The sequence below is a fragment of the Panulirus ornatus genome, chromosome 42 (assembly GCF_036320965.1).
Source record: "Panulirus ornatus isolate Po-2019 chromosome 42, ASM3632096v1, whole genome shotgun sequence".
Lineage (NCBI taxonomy): Eukaryota > Metazoa > Arthropoda > Malacostraca > Decapoda > Palinuridae > Panulirus > Panulirus ornatus.
In genome coordinates this window covers 29132194-29154685 of record NC_092265.1, presented here as the reverse complement: position 1 = coordinate 29154685, position 22492 = coordinate 29132194, and the positions used below count along the sequence as shown (strand labels likewise).

General features: G+C 39.1%; 2 non-coding genes across 2 annotated transcripts; one reads left to right on the top strand and one right to left on the bottom strand.

The window, feature by feature from the left end:
* Window positions 1-3414: 3414 nt before the first annotated feature.
* On the bottom strand, window positions 3415-3486 carry TRNAM-CAU (transfer RNA methionine (anticodon CAU)). The gene has a single exon. It is a non-coding gene; the product is annotated as a tRNA-Met (tRNA).
* Window positions 3487-17713: 14227 nt separating this feature from the next.
* TRNAQ-UUG (transfer RNA glutamine (anticodon UUG)) lies at window positions 17714-17785 on the top strand. The gene has a single exon. It is a non-coding gene; the product is annotated as a tRNA-Gln (tRNA).
* The last annotated feature ends 4707 nt before the right edge of the window (window positions 17786-22492 follow it).

Genomic DNA, 22492 nt, shown 5'->3' with positions numbered 1-22492 from the left:
TGTCATATATGTAACACAACTTATGAACACCTTACCTACCCTTCCCTGCCAGTCCAGATTGGTCTTCATTTTGATATTAATTGATATTAACAGCCAAACGTTATTGAGCTGGAATTCGTATCATACGTCAGAGCATATACACTTCACAAGATGGCTAATTTGTATTTCATTATCTTTCTATTAGTCACCTCCACTGAATTATCATAGGACAGTCGTGCTATATGTGGACTTTACTTATATGAATTCGAGCAACAAGAGTGTGGCCAGGATATGTTACTTTCTCTTTAACCCAAACCTCCATTATCACAGTAGCCACATATAAAAGTGACAAGAGGCAGCAGGTCCAGTCATGGTGGGGGAGCTGACCTGGCTGGGTGAATCCTGCCATCACCTGCCCACCCAGGGAAGGAGCAGCAGGAAATCTGGTTATCAAAAGGAATACAAAGGAAGTCAAACAGCAACAGATCAATGGGTCATTTTGAAGGTGTTTGTGATAGTGGCAGATATCAGAATCTTAGATTAGACTGGTGAAAGTAGAAAGGTAAACAGATAATTCAAAGAGAAAAACCTGCAGTCTGTCTAAGTGACTAAGGAGACGCAAATGCTGTCACAAGTGGAGGTGAAGCAAAATATTATCATGTTTATTCTTAAACGTATTTACGTTACTATTTTCGGCCAACATGATTGGTTCTTACACACCATTAGATTAGGAATGGCGTAATGATGATAGACAAATGAATAGATAGAAGAGATTACATTACATACATATTACCATGGAATATATACCATATATTTTCCAAGAGGACATAAATATGCACAGTTCATTAGTCATTCCATACTGATGATAAATGTGTCATAACTTCTCTGGAGGCCAGGCTGGCTGGCTGGATGGCTGCACATTGGTTTTGAAAGAAACGTTTACTTCACAGCTGGTGAAAACTGATTCATTTATGTAAAGAATAATGAAATCATAATTCATCCCTATATACTGATGCACGGTTTAAACAAGAAAAGAATAATTACATGCTTTATATAAACAATTTATATAACTATGGTGATAATTCACTTCCAGCTTTCGATATATACTTCTCAAAATATTGTGAAAACCGTAATTTGATAAATGTATTTATTAACTTCTAATTTGGTAAATGTATTTATTAACTTCCTTATAATACTGAAAACTTAGAGTCACATGTTGATAATTTCATTATAAACAGGTTTTCAAAATAGTTTGGTGAAGGAAAATCCTTTTGTGTTGTCGCTACTAAAAACCGATTATGATCTGCACAATTCCTCGGGAGATTTACGTCTTTAATACAATAAGTTCTTATAAGAAGTTGTACAGATTAGTACATATGTGAAATGACACCAGATTCAGTAGACGATCTCTACAGGTCATCAGTTTCATGAAACAGTTAAGGTCAAGCAGTTACAAGAGCTTTCTCGATGATCATCTTGCACCACCACACTCACAAGACCCTCCAACAAACTCCTCCAAAGTTCTTCAAGTCCTGCTGGGCCAGCAGAACCCGTCCTGACACTCAGTAATCAAGAAAGATATTCATAGCTTTATGTCCAGCCGTCATCAGGTTTTCTATATTCAATGTTTATATTAAGTAATTAAGTTCAATGACCTTTAACTGCTCACTGATGTTATATCATCCAAGGTGATCAGTTCTATAACTCCAGGACCACTTTTGTGGGGCTCCTGTAACTATAAGGCTGCGCTACAATCAGTAGTGAAAAGTTCCATGACGAGATGTTTCTGGCCATTAACGATAATTTTAGGTGACTTTATACCTGTGGTGGAACCTCATGCAGGCGGAGTCCGGTAACACTCCAACATATATACATTCTGTTATACATTTGATGTATGACGTATGATATGGATGAAGGCGTCATGACCTTAGCTCTTCATAACCTTCTACATGTAACAACATACATATATTCCTGTTACCAAGTAGCAAATACTGTTATAGTATGTTGTACTGTATGGTACAGCTTCTGGTTTAATGACCTTTACCTGTTAATAACCAGTAAATCCCACGATACACATACATGTTGACCTGTTACAGAGCGGCAGACCGTCGTACGACAAGACCCCGTGCCAGGCAGGGACAAATTGTCATAATAAATGTTATAATGATTTATATTTTGATGGAATTGTTTATAAAGATGAGTTACCATAATTATGACGAAATATATCCACATTCACACTCACCAACCCTACCCAGACAACACGAGTCGTATTGATCATTTCTAAATTGATTGGACACATCCGGGAAGATACCTTTTACCGTGTGTACTTTACTTTAAAGTTACGTTCATAGGAAATAGAGCGAAACTAACTGTCTGTATTGCCAACAAAAATCGCTATGAGGTATAAACTTCTGTCTACTAATGACGTCACGCTGATAGTGATGAACACAAACTGGTGGGCAAACGTTTGACCTCAGATGAGGTGAAATACTTTTTCCTTAACAAGATTGAGGAATCATTTACAGAATCATTTACCAATTAGATTGTGGTTGAAAGCATTACTATAGATACGTGTGAGAATACAATTGATGAATATTTCGCTTCAGGTCCAAGAATAACAACATTTGCACCTCCATTGTCACGCTGACAATATATAGGGTTTTCTCTTTGACTTTTGCGTGTGCCTTCTAACTCAACCCCCCCATCCCCCCAACACCACCCCCACCACCCCCCAACACCACCAGCAGACCCATGCAGGCCCCCATGTCACTTACTTCACTACAGTTTCCAGGCACCACGTGGCATTTTAGTGGCTGTTAATTACCACTCCTCTGACCCAGGCAGCTTTCTTACCTTCCTGTCTCACCCAGACGTTGTCTGCTGGCTCTCACTCCACAAACACACAAGCTCTCATTCCCAGACATAACACATCACAACACCTTACTCCCACCTTTTTGATCTTTTTCTTCGTGACAATATATTTCTCTGCGGAGAGCGTTACGTGCTTGCCCTGCCTTTTGGCAAAATCTCGTTAGATGAACTCATGAGCATGAACTCCTCTCTCTCTCTCTCTCTCTCTCTCTCTCTCTCTCTCTCTCTCTCTCTCTCTCTCTCTCTCTCTCTCTCTCTCTCTCTCTCTCTCTCCCCAGCCAGCCACTATGAATGTAGATTGCGTGACTGAGTGAAAGCGATGAAGTTCTTGCCATATGACGGCGAGCCACTCTGCACCCCACCCACCCATCCAGCACATATCAACTTGCCTCTTGCCGGAGATATATATATATATATATATATATATATATATAAGAGAGAGAGAGAGAGAGAGAGAGAGAGAGAGAGAGAGAGAGAGAGAGAGAGAGAGAGAGAGAGAGAGAGAGAGAGAGAGAGAGAACCTACCTACGAGTATTTACGGTCACAAAAAAATACTTAAAACAAAGGCCCCGCCGGGAATCGAACCCGGACCAACTGTTTATGAGGCAGATGTGCTAACCACTACACCACGGAGCCACTTGTCAGTGGCGGAAAAATCTCTTATATATTAACAAACGTGACTGAGGACTTAAAGAATCTGGTACAAACATAATGGTTATTGTGATAAATAATTTGTTTATGATGAATATGTATTGTGTTGCATTATAATGATTGTTCATTACCAAGATCTTTAAGCCTGAATCCTTAAGATCATATAAGAAATGATAAAAACGTGTTAAGAACATAAACATTTATGATTATAAAGAATAGAATGCATTATCATGCGGGTATCTAACTGAAAATGCAATACAAGGAGCTAGTTTAAGGCAGGAGTATTTCATCTTTTTAACAAAATTTTTACCTCAACGTCCTTTATTTTTCATCATAATTTTTTATGTTTACTATCAAGAAATGCCTTTTATCTAACATAAAAATTCTGTATAGGTATTTGATCACTGTTCTCCAACGACGCATTGAATAACTCTTCGTTAGTGAAGTTCATTTCGTGTAATAGATCATGTATTGCAAAGCTGTGTCTATCCACACAAGTGTTATACATCCCGTTCAACGACATTCTAGAGATAACGTACATATAACATATGTAAGTCTTCTATAGATATTTATAAAAAAAATTTTCCTGAGGGACAAAACCTAAGACTTTCGTATCAACGTTTATCAGTTGTAAGTGATCATGCACAAAGCTGTGTCCATTGCCACAGGTGCTACTGATCCCGGGTAAAGGTATTTCACCATCTTTGTATCTTAACCTTTCTAGTTATAGATGTTTCATCCCTGATTCCATCCTTACAATCGATGTATGTGGTTTGTGTTGTCTTAACATATCATTAGTCAGTTGAAGTGGAGAACATGCTCCACAGCCTAGCCACTCTACGCTCTCTTCCACATGCTATTCAAGAGGTGTTACCGGATTTCGCCTATAAGTGTTTACACCGGGGGTAACAAGTCACCTCCGGACGGCTTCTTCTTTTTACTTTTGATGATTTGAAAAATTCATGAATCATATTTGGTTTTATGATGTCAATAAGATTGTTGGAAATTGTATATAATAATCTTTATCTGTCATTTGATAAACTTCAATTCATCAAAGATAAAGTTTATGATCATTGATTAAAATTATAATCTCTCGTTGTTACTGTAGTTTTTTTCTTTTTATCTAACAAAATACTTTCATTTGACTCATAGAGAATATTATTAAGGAAAACATAAATAATCTTTCATTAGTTCTCATCTGTCATTTGATGAACTTTAATTCATCAAAGATAAAGTTTATGAATATTGATTGTTTATCTCTCGTTGTTACCGATGTAAGTTTTTTATCTAACGAAATACTTTCATTTGACTCATAAAGAATATCCTTAAGGAAAATGTAAATAATCTTTCATTAGTTCTCATCACACAAAATAAAAGTCTGTTTTTTCAAAGTTTTCTCAGTGGATGATGCTAAAATTTTGAAGAGTAGAAACTCATAACTTAGAATCCATGAACCTTGTGTTAATAATAATTACATTACTTTTCTCTAAACAATACTTTTTTCAGTATGTAAAGCCGGGGATGAAAAGCCTGCAAAATAGATAATGACGCAATTATCTTTATGGTATTGAAGATATTACAGATTTCTACACGTAAAACATTCATCTGCAAAATAGAAATCTTTATGTTAGATATGTTAATCTTAACGACATCTCGGCCATGTGTTAACCACGTGGTTGATGGAGGATTAACCGCCAGATCCCACGAAGAAAGAAGACAGAAGACAGAAGAGAGAAGACCGAAGAAAGAAGTGGATTGTAACGTTGCCTCCCGCGTTGGTCCTTCCCGCGGGAGACCGTTACGGTGACGACGCCGGCAGGCTGTTCCCTCACCACCCTCGCTGCTCCCCACACCCCCGCGTTGCCTCCAGTCCATCTTCACATCCCTTTTTTATTTTTTATCTTTTATCATCCATCATCCATCTCTCGACCGTTTGGCTTGAGCAATCTCTACCCCAGCTTCCCCACCCCATTCTGGAAAACTCATTTTCCTGAGGAGTGGAGGCTGGAGTGGACCTGTTCTCACCTGACGGGGTGGAGACCCTCACACTATCTCTTACCTCTCCCCTACCTTGGACCGTCGAGCGTCCCTCACTCACGTTTTCTCGCACTAGGACACTGATGCCACCAACATGCCGCCCGACATACGTCTAAAATCCCTCAAAACTGATTGTCCCCCTCCTTCCACGTTCGAACTCCTGTCCATCGTCTTTAAGACCACTGAGATCCGTCCTACTAGGGTCATTCAATTCCCCTCGAACAAATAACAGTTTAAGATTTGCTTGGGCAAAGATAGTGATTTAGATAGAATCCTATCTAAGCCTCGCCTTGATGAACTAGCTAAAAAAAACTACCAAATCGTTCAGGACTGCTGCCCCCTTCAAGCTAGATGTACTATTATTGCCTACAATGTTGATGAATCTATCTTGTCCCTCAGCCCTTCGGAGATTGTTGAAGCCATCAATGGCGAAAACAATGACGTTAATGTCATCAACGTCTATAAACCGAATAACTCCAGATCAATAAAGATACAATGATCAAACCCGACCGAGGCCGATCGCCTGCTCCCCCGGGGAGTCCTGTTCCCCATGATCTCTGTGCCAGCAAAATCCCTGAAGAAAGATGAACATCTCGACGTACAACAATGTTGCAAATGTCTGAAATACCGACATGATACTAAGAACTGTGAAGGTGCGGCTTGATGACCTTACCTGCTGATGGCTAACATCAACTGTTATCATCTTGCAAATTTTGTTATTTGTTTGTTTTTCCGTACGGTACACATTCTGGTTTAACGAACTTTGCGTGTTGACAGCTGTAAATTCAGAGATAATAAAACATACTTACGTGTTACAGAGCCCGTATGATAAGGGCCCGAGCCAGGCAAGGACCTGACGAATCTGTAAACAAGAAATGACCTGTTAGGCAAGATCAGAGAACGGCTGTGTAGAGGCGAGGACCCGTAATAGAAGAAGAAGAAGAAGAAGAAGAAGAAGAAGAAGAAGAAGAAGAAGAAGAAGAAGAGAGAAGAAGAAGAAGAAGAAGAAGAAGAAGAAGAAGAAGAAGAAGAAGAAGAAGAAGAAGAAGAGAAGAAGAAGAAGAAGAAGAAGAAGAAGAAGAAGAAGAAGAAGAAGAAGAAGAAGAAGAAGAAGAAAAAGAAGAAGAAGAAGTAGAAGAAGAAGAAGAAGAAGAAAAAGAAGAAGAAGAAGAAGTAGAAGAAGAAGAACAAGAAGAAGAACAACAACAGCAACAAAATTGTCAGGTGAAGACTTGGCTTATCTGACACAAATCATAACTGCTAAGAGAAGACTTGGTGAACATAACAATAACAACTGTACAGAAAATAATAGTTTCTGAGAACATGTTGTCGTAAGACATGTCAAGCGCAGACCTGGTGACTCTCACAACAGATAATCAATTTGATCATATTCAGAATACATGATTATGTATCCAGGTTTCATGATGATTCAGCAACGGATAACAGTTGTATACAGTAACTTACAAACATTGTTTCTCATGACAGAAGATGATCCAGCCTTTACACACGACCAACTACAGACAGCACTGAGCTCCGGCACGTTGAACTCTCCACTAACTAGCCAGCTACCAGGAACCCTCCTCCTCCTCCTGACGATCCCGAGAACATTCTGTGTTGACCACCCGACCTCCACCCATCCACCCCACACCTCCTGTATACGTAAGGCTGGTCAACAGTAGACGGTCTCCTCCCAACACCGGTCCACACCTCCTGTATACGTAAGGCTGGTCAACAGTAGACGGTCTCCTCCCAACACCGGTCACGAGGACTCTTACCTGAGTGACGAAGGCCGCCGTAGCCAGTGAGGTGGTACAGGGTGTGTGTCTTCACCTGTTGCTTATATTTCCCAAGTGTGGTCGGGCAGGCAGGCAGGGGAGGTGGCCTGGGTAAACAGCCTTAGTTAGGGATTGGTTCTTGACTCCAGCCAGATCTTGCCACCGCCGGCCGGACGTACCAGGTGACACATCATTTGGGGCACCAAGATGTTTCCCGGGATGTCACAAAAGGAGAAAAAGTCATCGTTAACTTTTTCAAACGAAGAACTTCAGCAGAGTGTTATACAGCGGCGTCAAATTTAAGATTGAGTTCCAAAAGCAAACTGAAAAAAATAGAGAAAAAGATTTTTTTTCTTGACATGATATGAACTACTTAAGAGTTACTCGAACTATATCAAAGGTGTTCGTGTTTGTCCTATTGCGATAATGTCACCACTTGTCTTTATCATCAACTGAACTGACCTATTGAGTCATTACCTTCTACTCCCTAAACATTAACCAAACACTTGGTTCAAAATATTGTAACTTTATAGGAATTGTTAGAAAAATGAAGCTGTCTTTTTGTTAGAAAAATATGAAACATATGTAAGAGAAAATATAAACATAGAACATCTTCGAATATTCGTTGACATTAGATAGATTCCACTCCAAATTATATCAACCTAATTCAAGTCAGATTTCAGATTACGTATAAAGGAATATACAAAGGAATTCATAAAATAACATAACACTGGCATCTTACAAAGCTGCCTGTAATGATGGAAGAGATCAGAAGGTCATAGATCAGTGAGGTAGGAGGAGACACACATACACATGTTTCAGAGAGAATAACCTGTAAACTGTGTATGTAACTAAGGAGACGCAAACAATATTAGTCGAAAATCATAGGCGAAATATCTGTCGAGTCTATCCTCAAACATCTTTCATCTACTCTACTTGGTATATCATTCCACATGTTGATAATCCTGTTAAGATAAAGTACTTCGCCTCATTCGAGGTAAAACGTTTTACAAGTTTATAATCATAACTACGATTAGAATGAAGCAAATATATCCTTAAGTACTATGGTTGAAATTGAAACTGAAACTGAGATATTTTATTGATAATATGAACAACAAAATGACAGGGTAGTGTGCTACCCCACCCTTATCTTTGTCATCCCTTTTTGGGCTTACAAAAGTTGTAAATGTCTTAACAACAGTACACTATAAGAATCACATTGCATTATCTACAGTAATATAATTAGAATACAACTAGTTTTGATATGTAAAGATAATGTAGTCTTGGATAATATTAAAGTCATACCGTTGGGGCAAAAGGTTTGTATATTGCAAGGATCATTTTAATCTTTCTATTACCAATTGATCAACAAATTTGTTCTTATAGAGAAGTGACGTCACTATTCCTATATAGTTGGATTTGTCCACATTGTGATCCATAATGCCACAGTGTAGGTGCATCCCTCATAGTTGGCAAGATTGACCCAGCCCTCCACTTATCTGCCAATAATATGCCAACCTTAGTCTCATTATGGCAGTATCAACAGATGGTAAGTTAGTGCCGTAAGTTACATTGGTAATTTGTAACACATACAAATAATAATGTAAACGCTCACTGCCTTTGGTTATCACTTCTCTTCTTGCATGTTCCCATTCTTTTCTTTTTCTTTCAACTTCCTTCTCTATTGTTCTTATACTTTCATTACTTATGATATCTCCATGAAGCTTTTCTGCAGCTTTCTTGGCCAATTTGTCAGCCATTTCATTCAACTGAATCCCCACATATGATGGAATCCATACAAACTGCACAGTACATTCCATTTCTTACATTTCTATGACCAGTTGTTTATAGATATTAACAATATGAAAGTTAACTGGATGTTTACACTGTAAGGCTTCAAGTGCACTTCTACTGTCAACAAAAACATACATGTTTACACATCTCTATAGCAACCTGAAGTCCTTCACTAACTGCATGAAGTTCAGTCAGCGTGGACGAGGTGTTCTTACTTATTCTTTTACAAACTGTTACATCTGCATAACATTGATTGATAAAATATTCCCTTATAAAAACCACCACAACCCGCTTGATCTAACACTAATCTATCACAATATATGTGTACAACATTTCGTCTGGGTATACTGTTTATTCTTTCTAAAAAGACATTTCGTAAATAACTGGTATGCCAATCATCTGTTTTCCCTTCAAGCTGTAATCTATCTACTGCGATGCGTCCCTCCTGACATAGCTTGAATCTCAGATAAGTTGGCAGTGAAACACAATATCTATCTACTCCATACTTCATCATAACATTATACAGTGTCTACACTCACCTCTCGGCTAACTAGCGAGCTACAAGAAACAGCCTTCCTGACCACCATTGCCTCACCTTGCAACTGCTCACTTGAAACGCTTCTGACAATCAACTGCCACTGTTGGTGTCTTCCTGAGCTCTGTTGACAACCCACTCCCACATCTCTTGTATACGTAAGGCTGGTGAACAGTATATGGTTTCCTCCCAACACTGCTCACGAACATTCTCTCCTGAGCCACGAAGGCTGCCGTAGCTGGTCCTCCACTGACGTGGTACATGGCCTGTGTCTTCACCTATTACCTTCTTTTCCCTGCTGCCGTTGGACAGAAGACCTGGTGTGGGTAAAAGGTTTTACTTTTGCCTGCATGGAAACGATAATGTGTATGTAAAGTCATACCATACATCAAACATTGAAACTACATCAAATGTCTAATTGAATATATATAATGTTGGTGGATACAATAGTAATGTACTATCGCCCAAAAAAGTTCTTGAAAACAACTGATCCAGACAACAAGACACATGGGAGGTAAGTTTGGGGTCATGGTAGAGGAGCAGGCTCACGTGAGCCCTGCATGCCACAATGGTTGCTGCCATGTAATATATACAACATCTCCTGCCGGTTGTCATAAAAATCTTCCATATGAATATAACTTATATGGTTATAATAACTGGGAATGACAATGTGAGACATTATCCACGTTAGACACATCCAGTAAACAATATGTGCATAGTTATGCTTAAATGTTCCTGTGTACAAAATCAACAAGGAGTAAATGTTCCTGTGTACAACATCAACAAGGAGTAAATGTTCCTGTGTACAAAATCAACAAGGAGTAAATGTTCCTGTGTACAACATCAACTAGGAGTAAACATTCCTGTGTACAACACCAACAAGGATAAATATTCCTGTGTACAACATCAACAAGGAGTAAATGTTCCTGTGTACAACATCAACAAGGAGTAAATGTTCCTGTGTACAACATCAACAAGGAGTAAATGTTCCTGTGTACAACATCAACAAGGAGTAAATATTCCTGTGTACAACATCAACAACGAGTAAATGTTCCTGTGTACAACATCAACAACGAGTAAATGTTCCTGTGTACAACATCAACAAGGAGTAAATGCACATGTTGACTGTATCTTTAAGTAGCATCTGCTGCTCATACATTTATTAGTAGGTAACGTCAAGAGTGAGTAATGGCATCTTACCTTGATTATATCAATATATATATATGTTGGAAAGGATCACACTTTTGCGCGTGATCAAGATATTCCTGAGTCCACGGGGAAAATGAAACACGAAAAGTTCCCAAGTGCACTTTCGTGTGATATTCACATCATCAGGGGAGACACAAGAGAGAAATATAAGTCAGTTGATATACATCGAAGAGACGAAGCTAGGACGCCATTTGGTAAACATGTGATCGTCCAAAACATATAACGAGCGTTCATAAACATATCATTTTACAAATCTTGTGCACAATAAAGTTATCTAATTTGTACAGACCATCACTAATATTAAGATTATAATTCTTTGTGTATTTAGTAATAGAAGATTCAATGATATTTCTCTTGGTAATAGAGTTAGAGTTAACAATTGAGATGGCGTTAATCCAGTCAATACAATGATCATGATTTTTAACATGATTAAACAAGGCATTTGATTCTTGTCCCGTTCTTATACTATATTTATGTTGCTTAAGTCTAACAGAAAGATCCTTACCAGTCTGGCCAACATAAAATTTATCACACTTTCCACAAGGAACTTTATAGATACAACCAAGAGAATTTTCTGGTGAATTCCTGATTAAGATATTCTTTATAGTATTATTGTTGCTGAAGGCAACATTTACATTAAAGGATTTAAGCTACATGGGAAGCAAAGTGAAATTATTATTAAAAGGGAGAACTAAAAGATTCTTGGTGTCGATGGGAGGTTTGGGCTCAACTCTATAAAATGATTTCTTTGCTAACTTAAGGGATTTATCAATGAAAGATCTAGGGTACTTTAACTTATATCCAATAGAATGTATCTTTTCAAACTCATCATCAATAAACTCTGGACTACAAATACGTAATGCCCTTAGGAACATAGATTGAAATGATGATAATTTAACTCTGTCATGTTGAGATGAGTAATAATGGATATATGAGCATACATTGGTGGGTTTTCTGTATATGCTAAACTTAAACTTGTTTCCTAGTCTATGGATCATGCAATCTAAAAATGGTAACATACCATTATTTTCATTTTCTACAGTAAATTTGATGGAAGGTACTAAATTGTTTAGTAAGGGGAGAAATATTTGTAAATTTTCATTTGTTGGCCAAACACAAAGAACATCATCTACATAGTGTCATTGAGAATATATATACATAGTGGCAGTATTGTCATTACGAACATATTGTCATTTTGGCTATCTTCTTATTTTCGTTACGGTACTTTCGTGTATATATCGCCACCTTGGCTATATTAGCAATGTGATATTTTTTGTAGGTGCTATATTGTCATTTTTTAATCATGCATATTTTGTCATAAGTGATAATTATCATGATAAATATAATATTCCGGTGATTATATATTGGCGTTGTGACAATATTGTTATTATGACTATAATCTCATGTTGGATATCTTGCCAAGATAACTATATTATATTCTTTACTCGTAAATCTCTAGGTTCTATAACCCAAAATATTTAGAGCAGATAGGGTCGAAACTGATGGAAGCCATTTCTAACATTCTTGCATAACCTGACCTCTCGCCTTCCCAAAACATAGCCATCCCAGCTTGGATATTGTACTGCTTTGGTCGTCAACTAATTTCAATAGGAAGACATTGAATGAAGAAATTACTGAGGTAATCTCCAAAGATGATTACTGGACTGAGAAACAAATTCAGAGAGCAGATTAAACGACTTAAATCCATTCAGATTTAAGGAAAAGAAGTTTAAGAGATCCTATACAGGTATATGAAGTCATTGTAATGGCATCCCTTTCAGCTTGATATTTTTACTTCCTGTTACTAGTTCCAACAATTAAAACAATATTCAGCATTGTGATTTAAGTGACTGACCTTAGGATGTATTTGGATCTGTCAAAAATTGTATTTAGCAAATACTTCAACTTTCAACTGACCCATTCTATATTTTTATTCATTTCATCTCAGTTTTATCACCTTTCTGTTACTGTTTAATATCAACAGTAGCCCGTCTAAGTAGTTGGGTCTCTGAAGCAAAGGAAACTTTTTCTAGCCTAGGTTAGGGTAGCATCTAAACCAAACCTAAATGACCTTACCTTAGAAATATGTTCAGACAGTACCTTTTGAAAACATTTCTTAAGGTAAGGTCGTGGGGATTAGTTTAGGTGCTAACTAAACCTTGGCTAGAAAAAGTTTGCTTTAAAGCCACAACTAGTTGAAAGGCCTACTTTAAGTGGTAATATTGAAATTCATTTGCTCCACTGTGCTCCTCCGTCCGTTTGTTTTATGTCCATCTAAAGATGCATACGTTCAATTTTTGATGTAGATTGATTTCCTATCTTAGCTTCGTCTACGGAATTCTACATCTTCAGTTCAGCACAACATTGTGGTAATGAAGGGAAAGTCACCACATTTAAAAGCCGAGTGCACGTAGCTTATCCCACCTCGTTAGAGAGAAAATTTACCTGTATTTGAATTAATGAACCGAAACAGAGAAGACAAAATTTTGATACACATTTATTATACAACTATATAATTTATATCATATACATTACCACGTTTCCTGCACTTTCCATCACAAATTTGCTGAGGTCATAACCTTGTACTTACCATTACCTTACAACCTTAAGGATGGTGGTCTACAACACCTCTAGATTGATGGAGAAAACGAAAAGTTTCGTTTTGCTATTACGACCACAGAAATGCGGAAATTCCACTTCACTACCACTAACTACTAGTTATTTTACTTGTTGATTTTCACGGCTAAGATTTTCATCCTCTGAGCGAAGCCATACAATAATCGTCCTTATCTACTCTGAGCATTGGATATCCTCCTGATGATCAAGATTGCTGTTTTGGTTGTCCGTTTCCCTTGTTACTGATGCGCCTCACTGCACACCTTACATGAGTGCCTTCCACAGTATTAGGGACAGCTGCTGGGCCTCACTGTAGCTACTTCTAGGACGCTTGCCAGTCTCCCTCGTATTCCCTCATGACCACAGCGCCAAACCGACTCCCGCCATCAGGCCGAGACGCACAAACATTTCTGACAAAAATTGAGACAACCGCTTTCGCGTCAGTTTTCACACCAAGTGAATTTAAACGACAATTACGCTCAAGATGCTTGGTTTTTCGTTCATGGATTGAACAGAAGCAACCAACGATGGTTGCTACTGCCCAATCCATGAAGTCCCCCCCACCACGGAAAGGTAACCAAGCTTCAGGGGGGATGGGTGTTTACCCTGACGCCAACGGAGAAACTCAATACAATATTTTTATTATAACTTTCCTTAATCTTGAAAAATGAATCAATCAGAGGGAAGAATAGCCCCAGCCATATGAAGATTGGCTAACCGACTCCTTGCGCATTGTGTAGAAAGTGATTTCTTTGAGGGTTGCTTTATGGAAGGCACGGTAGCGTCGGAAGAGTTTCATTTTTTCTTTGAAGACGAAGAAAATTATCCCCGTGAATTTATGTATTTTTTTTTGGGGGGGGGGGGGGGATAATGCTCCCATTTTTTTCCTTTCTTTGTTTTCAACGTCCCTACGTGGATATTATATGTCATCCACTACTGGGAGAAAGCCAGACTTCCGCCAGATTAACGTTATCCTTGGCAAGTCCAAACTAAAGTTGTCTTGGTGTTGGTTCCTCAGTGATAACCCAAACACAAACACAAACACACCTCCAGTGTCCACTCTAGGGCCGTGTTCTCCTGCAGCACCAGCAGGAAGAAAGAACTCAGGTTCTTCACAAACTGAATCTTTTGGCACGGGGAGCGTGTGTCATCTCGACACGCGTTTTAACGCCCGTACGTGGTGCAGAGTGCAGTCGGTCTGTAACGTAGGACATGTCATGTGTTATTGGTCCCAGTCGGTCTAGAACGCTGGGTCTGACATGTGTTGGGGGACCAAGTCGGTCTTGAATGGTGAGCCTTACATGTGTTGGGGGACCAAGTCGGTCTTGAATGGTGGGCCTGACAAGTGGGGTGGGCTGCATTTCCTCATGGATGGTGGGTCTGGTAGGGCGTGTGGGCTGCAGTGCCACTTGAGTGGGCGAGGTCACTTGGTCAGCATCAGTGTGACGGTGAGGTTTCACTTTTGCACAGCGACCGTTGACGGAAAGTGGTGTCACGTTGGCAAGAAGTGCCTTCTTGTAGGAGGCATAGCAGGGGTACTGGATGACGGCAATCCCGCGATTTTTCTCGTACGTGGATGCAGCCAGGATACTTCTCCGTGGTGGGGTTCGCTTCGTGGTTGGTGGATGTGGCCCTCCCCGCCACATGGTCACAGTGGTTGACCTATTTTACGTCAACACATTACGAGGTCAACCTTCACCAAATCCATATGGCGTTCATACCAGCTTCACCCATATTCCATTTCCTCCAATTCCACTTCTGGGTATTCCACCTCCATATCCACACAGCCAAATTCCACTCCATCCATGACTTCCACGTCCGGGTATTCCACCAATTCCACTCCATCCATCTCTTCAACGTCTGGGTATTCCACCTCCATATCCACACAGCCAAAGTCCACTCCATCCATCACTTCCACGTCTGGGTATTCCACTTCCATGTCCAAACAGCCATAGCCCATGTCAAATACATGGACATATTCAAATTCCATCTCCTGGACAAAGGAGGATCGTCCTACTTCCTTGGTGAACATTATTATATTGAAGTGTTCGAGGAAAGGTTGAGGGAGCTTGCAAGGCGGAGCAGAGATGTTCACTCGACAGAGGTCACAGCTCAAATGATGCTCTCGGTCCCGGCTCCCGCCCTTATATAACCTGGGAACTGATCATATCCTAGCATAGCTTAATATAGAGAAGTCTAATATAGTGAAGTCATTACTTTAATACAGTTAAGTTTATTTCTCAATAGTTTAATACATGTGCCTGACAACAGTTCCTTCACCCGTACAATGTCCCATCACAGAACACAAGGATTGTCATTATAATTCGTTTTTATCAGCAGAAATTAGATTAAAGTGACTAAAGATAAGTGGTTTAATATGTTATATGTGTTCTCTGTCATCATAAAGATGGCCATCTACCCTGATGTGTAAAGAAAACATCAATTTTGCCGAGGCTGTGGTGAAGATAAGAACACAATGATATGATAATGTGGTCATACAATGGTGTAGTCAAGATGTTGTGTTAGAACTATGTAGTGAAGATGGGAGTGTAGTGAAGAGGAGGATTTAGTGAAAATATATATTTTTCTTCACGCTGATCCATTCCATATAGATGAATATATCTGTAATCTAATTTCGGTAAATTACCATATGACTTTAACGGCACCAGCCAGCAGGAAAAATGTCGGATATAGGAGTGACTGAATATTTTGTCGGGTACAGAAATAATTGAATATTTGGTACGATCGATCAAAATACTTTTTATAGGCAAATAATTTCTGATTTTTCAAATGATTTTTTCCACCTGTTGGAACTGGTGTAAGTATTTAAAGATATGAAAACCGATGGAAAAGTTCAGTTTAACGCTTTTACGAATGTCTTGCTGCGTGTTTAGGAAGAGCAGTAAACTACAGGAATATATTGGTGTAATGTCCCCTGCTCGTCCAACAGCAGATATTGTATGGTCTGAGACATTATTTCTGGTGGAGGTGGATTCTCTCCGGCATTGCGTAAATCACTTCCACAAACTTGCGCCATTTTGCACAAATAGAGATCCGATATGATGCATTTCCCAGCTCTGTTACGTTATGGACCCTAGTCATCCTAGCCTAGCCTAGCCTAAATAAAAAGGTGTGGAATAATGTGCAACATTTCTCCTTCATTACAAGTGATAATAAACCTAGGCTATACAGCAACCAGGAACGTCCATATTTGTCTAACTTCTCACATGTCGGTGTCATCTGTCTGCAAACATGTCGGCCATTACCATGAGGGCAATTGCGGCTTTTGATTTTGAATATCACACGTTTCCTCTCTGCCGTGAGATCATACTTAAATAAAATGGTGGGCCGTAAGAAATATATGTCCATCGAAGGTCAACTATATGGCTCAGTTCCATCATCAGTTTCTAAGAAAACTGAAAAGGTGAGGTCCCACCGAGATTCGAACTCGGATTGCTGGATTTAGAGTCCAGAGTGCTAACCTTTACACCATGGGACCTGATAAGAAAAGATGTGATTTCATCTAAATGTTTTACATATAATCAACCAGAGGCCATTCCTCCCTCCCTGCCTGCAGGGTTCAAGGTTTTCTAGAAGGTTCTCGAAGATTCTGGGTAGGAACTGCCATTGAGAGGACGTAGTTATACGTATCATTAATGATATTGTTGTTGACTTTCTGATTTAGAAAGATAGATAGATAGATAGATCGGTAGATAGATAGGTAAAAAACAGATATTAGATAGATCGATAGATACGTAAGGCTGTGTATGTCAATTTTCACAGAAATCATTGATATCTGCGTTATTCTGCAAGAAATACATGTACATGGATGTAGTGATAATATGGGTTAAGTATAAGACCAGTCGTGTTGAGATTGTAGTGAATGTGACCATTGACTTCAACCTTAATAGTGTAGTGAAGATAAAGTTGTAGTGAAGATAAATCTTGAAGTGACTCATAAGGTTGTTGTGAGTACAAGGATGCATCGTAAATGAGTACTTCCTACCTGAAAGTCAACAATTACAAAATTGATCAAGTATAACAACATCCTCGGACAACCAACTACAAACACCAACCATAGAGTGAACCTGACTGTCACCTAACGACGACCTCTCAAAGGTAATGATCTTACCAGAATCTTCGAGAACCTTCTAGAAAACCTTGAACCCTGCAGGCAGGGAGGGAGGAATGGCCTCTGGTTGATTATATGTAAAACATTTAGATGAAATCACATCTTTTCTTATCAGGTCCCATGGTGTAAGGGTTAGCACTCTGGACTTTGGATCCAGCAATCCGAGTTCGAATCTCGGTGGGACCTCATCTTTTCAGTTTTCTTCGATACTGATGATGGCCGCATTATTCTGTACGTTATATATACATTCATATATATATATAAATATGTATATATAAACATATATATGGAATAATATGGTTTTATCAATAGCCAGAGACCATTCCTCCCTCCTTGCCTGCAGAGTTCATAGTTTTCTGGAAGGTTCTAGAAGATTCTGGTGAGATAATTGCCATTGAGATGACATTGTTATACTTCATATATCAATGATTTTATTATTGTTGACTTTCAGATAAAGATAGATAAATAGATAGATAGATAAATACATAGTTAGATTGATAGACTGATAGAGCGATATTTAGATATGTATATAGATAGATAAGTCTCATCAATACTGTATCTTACGCCATCTCCTGTTGCTGGACATATGTTCAGCCAGCATTGTGAAAACCTCCAGTAGACCTTAATGTAAAGCAAGATAATAACAAAACCTGCAATAAAAGAATACGATCAACTCCCCAGTGCAGAAATATTGTGACCAGAAAGTCTTCTAGCAAGATGTCAGACGCTTCCACGGCAATCACAAACATAACATCAAATATCTGAAAGTCAACAATAACAAAACTAATGATGATAATGAAACTATAACAAGAAAAATGATAAACATATGGAAATAGTGTTCTAGATTATGCCTCTAGAAAACAGAAACTTTAACGATAATTGTGAAAAGAAATACCCATCTGGCTGATACGACACAGTAAAAGAACCATCCCACAACCAACTCTAAACTGAACCTGACTGTCCCCTAACAACGTCTTCTCAATGGTATTTATCTTACCAGAATCTCGTAGAACTTTCCAGAAAATCGAGAACTCTGCAGACAAGGAGGGAGGAATGGCCTCTGGCTGCTGATGATAACCACATTATTCTATATATATACTTTTACCTACAACCGAAGGTTGACCGGCCAGCCCAAGTGGCTACAGAGGTTGTATCCATGAAAGAAACGGACCCACCAGCAGACGAATTCGGTTGGCAGGTTGTATCGAAGAAGAGGAAAAAGAAGGTTGCCCAACCAGCCCAGCCAGAAGGGTGTAGCAAAGAAACGAAAGAAGGCTGCCCAACCAACCGGGGTGGTAGTAAGGATGGCTGCTCCACAACCCCAAGTCGTTAGGCAGACTGTAGCCATGGAAGAAAGGAAGGCTGCTCGTCCACCAGCCCAGGTACCGAGTGAGCGTGTAGCTATGCTGGCTGACCCACCAGCCCGGGTAGATAGCTACGCCCAGATGGCTATGTCGGGTGCAGCAAAGAAGCAAACCCCACAACTACTCCACGAGGTTTGCAAGCCTGCACCCAAAAAGATGAAGACGAAGGTTGCCACACTACCCAATGCACCACCACATGTCTAGAAAGGGAAAAGGTAGACAGAATGGCTGGAGGTCCCACTCCAACAACAAAATCACCTTTGGAGCTAAGTTCCATCCATTATTGAAAAAAAAAAAAAAAAATATATATATATATATATATATATATATATATATATATATATATATATATATATATATATATATATATATATATATATATATGTGTATATATATATATATATATATATATATATATATATATATATATATATATATATATATATATATATATATATATATATATATATATATATATATATATATATATATATATATATATATATATATATATATATACAGACTACATTGCAACTTACATATGAATAGCATCATCAAGCTTCACTATATTAGCTTTACTGTATTAAAATATAAGCAAGGTCTAACCGAGGTTACTTGGTTGAGCAAGACGTGAGAATATCATCAATTGGCCCTCCAGCCTTGGGTTGAAATTGTCGCTCTGACGTATTTCGAGTTCAGTGCTGATACAGGATCATTGATTATAGGACTATCTTGTTAGTCTGTGTAACTTCGCCTGACCCAGTCCACGTCTTCAATGGCTTTCTGTTACTACAAACGGGATTACAAAGGAAAGGCTTCCTTTGTTAGTTTCATGAATACCTTCGTTCAAATGAAGGGAAAGACTATTACTATGAAACGGTACCTTATCAGCAGGAAAGAGCTGCAGCAACGGTATGAAAGTTACTGCAAGATACATAACGAGCCCGTGGCTTCCAACGTAAACATCGGCCGCCATTTGGGTTCACTCGGCATCATGTGTGACACCAAGATTGGACCCGTTGGGAAACAGGAACGATACTATTCTGGTATCATGTGGCTCGATGGCGCAGGACCACCAACTGAAATGCAAAGAAAATGGAGAAAGCCGCCCAAACGTATCATGAAGGCCGTGCAAGAGAAGATCGAGAGGAATCGGTTGAGAGACGATATCGCTCACAGTATACTGAAATTTATGCCCAAGACTTCCCCTGATCTCCAGACACAGCCAGCCACAGAGACCACCAGCCCCGCTTCCCAGACACAGCAAGTCACAGAGACCACCAGCCCCGCTCCCCAGACACAACCAGTCACAGAGACCACCAGCCCCGATCTCCAGACACAGCCAGACACACAGCCCACCAGCCCCGTCCCCCACACAGAGCCACAAGATCCTGATATTGAGAAGACAAATGAATTTCTCGATGATTTTTTGCTTTCACTGGAGAAGAACTGATGAGTTCCTTATAGACAAGACAAAATGTTAAAAAAGGAATCTATATAAGTTCACTTATGGAGTGAGATCTTTGACGGAGCTGTGCTGCCTATAGCACAGCCTACCAAAGGGTGATCTTTGCTGTCGTGCAGTAACCTCATGAGGGCGGAGTCCGGCTACACTTTCTTTACCGAGGAAAAGATCTCTGCACTAATATTGAGTTTCTCCGTTGGCGTCAGGGTAAACACCCATCCCCCTCGAAGCTTGGTTACCTTTCCGTGGTGGGGGGGACTTCATGGATTGGGCAGTAGCAACCATCGTTGGTTGCTTCTGTTCAATTCATGAACGAAAAACCAAGCATCTTGAGCGTAATTGTCGTATAAATTCACTTAGTGTCAAAACTGACGCGAAAGCGTTTGTCTCAATTTTGTCAGAAATGTTTGTGCGTTTCGGCCTGATGGCGGGAGTCGGTTTGGCGCTGTGGTCATGAGGGAATACGAGGAAGATTGGCAACCGTCCCAGAAGTAGCTACAGTGAGGCCCAGCAGCTGTCCCTATTACTGTGGAAGGCACTCATGTAAGGTGTGCAGTGAGACGCAGCAGTAACAAGGGAAACGGAAAACCAAAACAGCAATCTTGATCATCAGGAGGCTATCCAATGCTCAGAGTAGATAAGGACGATTATTGTATGGCTTCGCTCAGAGGATGAAAATCTTAGCCGTGAAAATCAACACTTAAAATAACTAGTAGTTAGTGGTAGTGAAGTGGAATTACCGTATTTCTGTGGTCTTAATAGTAAAACGAAACTATTCGTTTTCTCCATCAATCTAGAGGTGTTGTAGACCACCATCCTTAAGGTTGTAAGGTAATGGTAACTACAAGGTTATGACCTCAGCAAATTTGTGATGGAAAGTGCAGGAAATGTGGTAATGTGTATGATATAAATGATATATAGTTGTATAATAATTGTGTCGTAAAATTTCGTCTTCTCTGTTCCCGTTCATTAATTCAAATACAGGTAAGTTTTCTCTCTAACGAGGTGGGATAAGCTACGTGCACTCGGCTTGTAAATGTGGTGACTTTCCCTTCATTACCACAATGGTATGCTGACCTGAAGATGTAGAATTCCGTAGACGAATCTAAGATGGGAAATCAATCTACATCAAAAATTGAACGTATGCATCTTTCGATGGACATAAAACAAACGGACATAGGGGCACACTGGAGCAAATAAATTTCAATATCACCACTTAAAGTAGGTCTTTCAACTAGCTATGACTTTAAAGCAAACATTTTCTAGCCAAGGTTTAGATAGCACCTAAACTAATCCCCACGACCTTACCTTAAGAAATATTTTCAGAAGGTACTGTCTGAACATATTTCTAAGGTAAGGTCATTTAGGTTTGTTTTAGATGCTACCCTAACGTAGACTAGAAAAAGATTCCTTTGCTTCAAAGCCCCAACTACGTAGACGGGCTACTGTTGATATTAAACAGTAACAGAAAGGTGATAAAACTGAGATGAAATGAATACAAATATAGAATGGGTCAGTTGAAAGTTTAAGTATTTGCTAAATATAGTTTTTGACAGATCCAAATGCATCCTAAGGTCAGTCACTTAAATCACAATGCTGAATATTGTTTTAATTGTTGGAACTAGTTACAGGAAGTAAAAATATCAAACTTAAAGGGATGCCATTACAATAATTTCATATACCTGTATAGGATCTCTTAAACTTCTTTTCCCTAAAGCTGAGTGGATTTAAGTCGTTTAATCTGCTCTCTGAATTTGTTTCTCAGTCCAGTAATCATCTTTGGAGATTACCTCAGTAATTTCTCCATTCAATGTCTTCCTTTTCAAATTAGTTGACGGACACAGCAGTACAATATCCAAGCTCGGATGGCTATGTTTTGGGAAGGCGAGAGTTCAGGTTATGCAAGAATGTTAGAAATGGCTTCCATAAGTATCTACCCTATCTACTCTAAATATTTTGGGTTATTAGAACTTAAAGATTTATGAGTAAATAATACTGAAAGTTGGTTTAAAGTTGCCTGACCCAACATAACAACACCTTGGTAATGGTGACCTGATGAAGGAT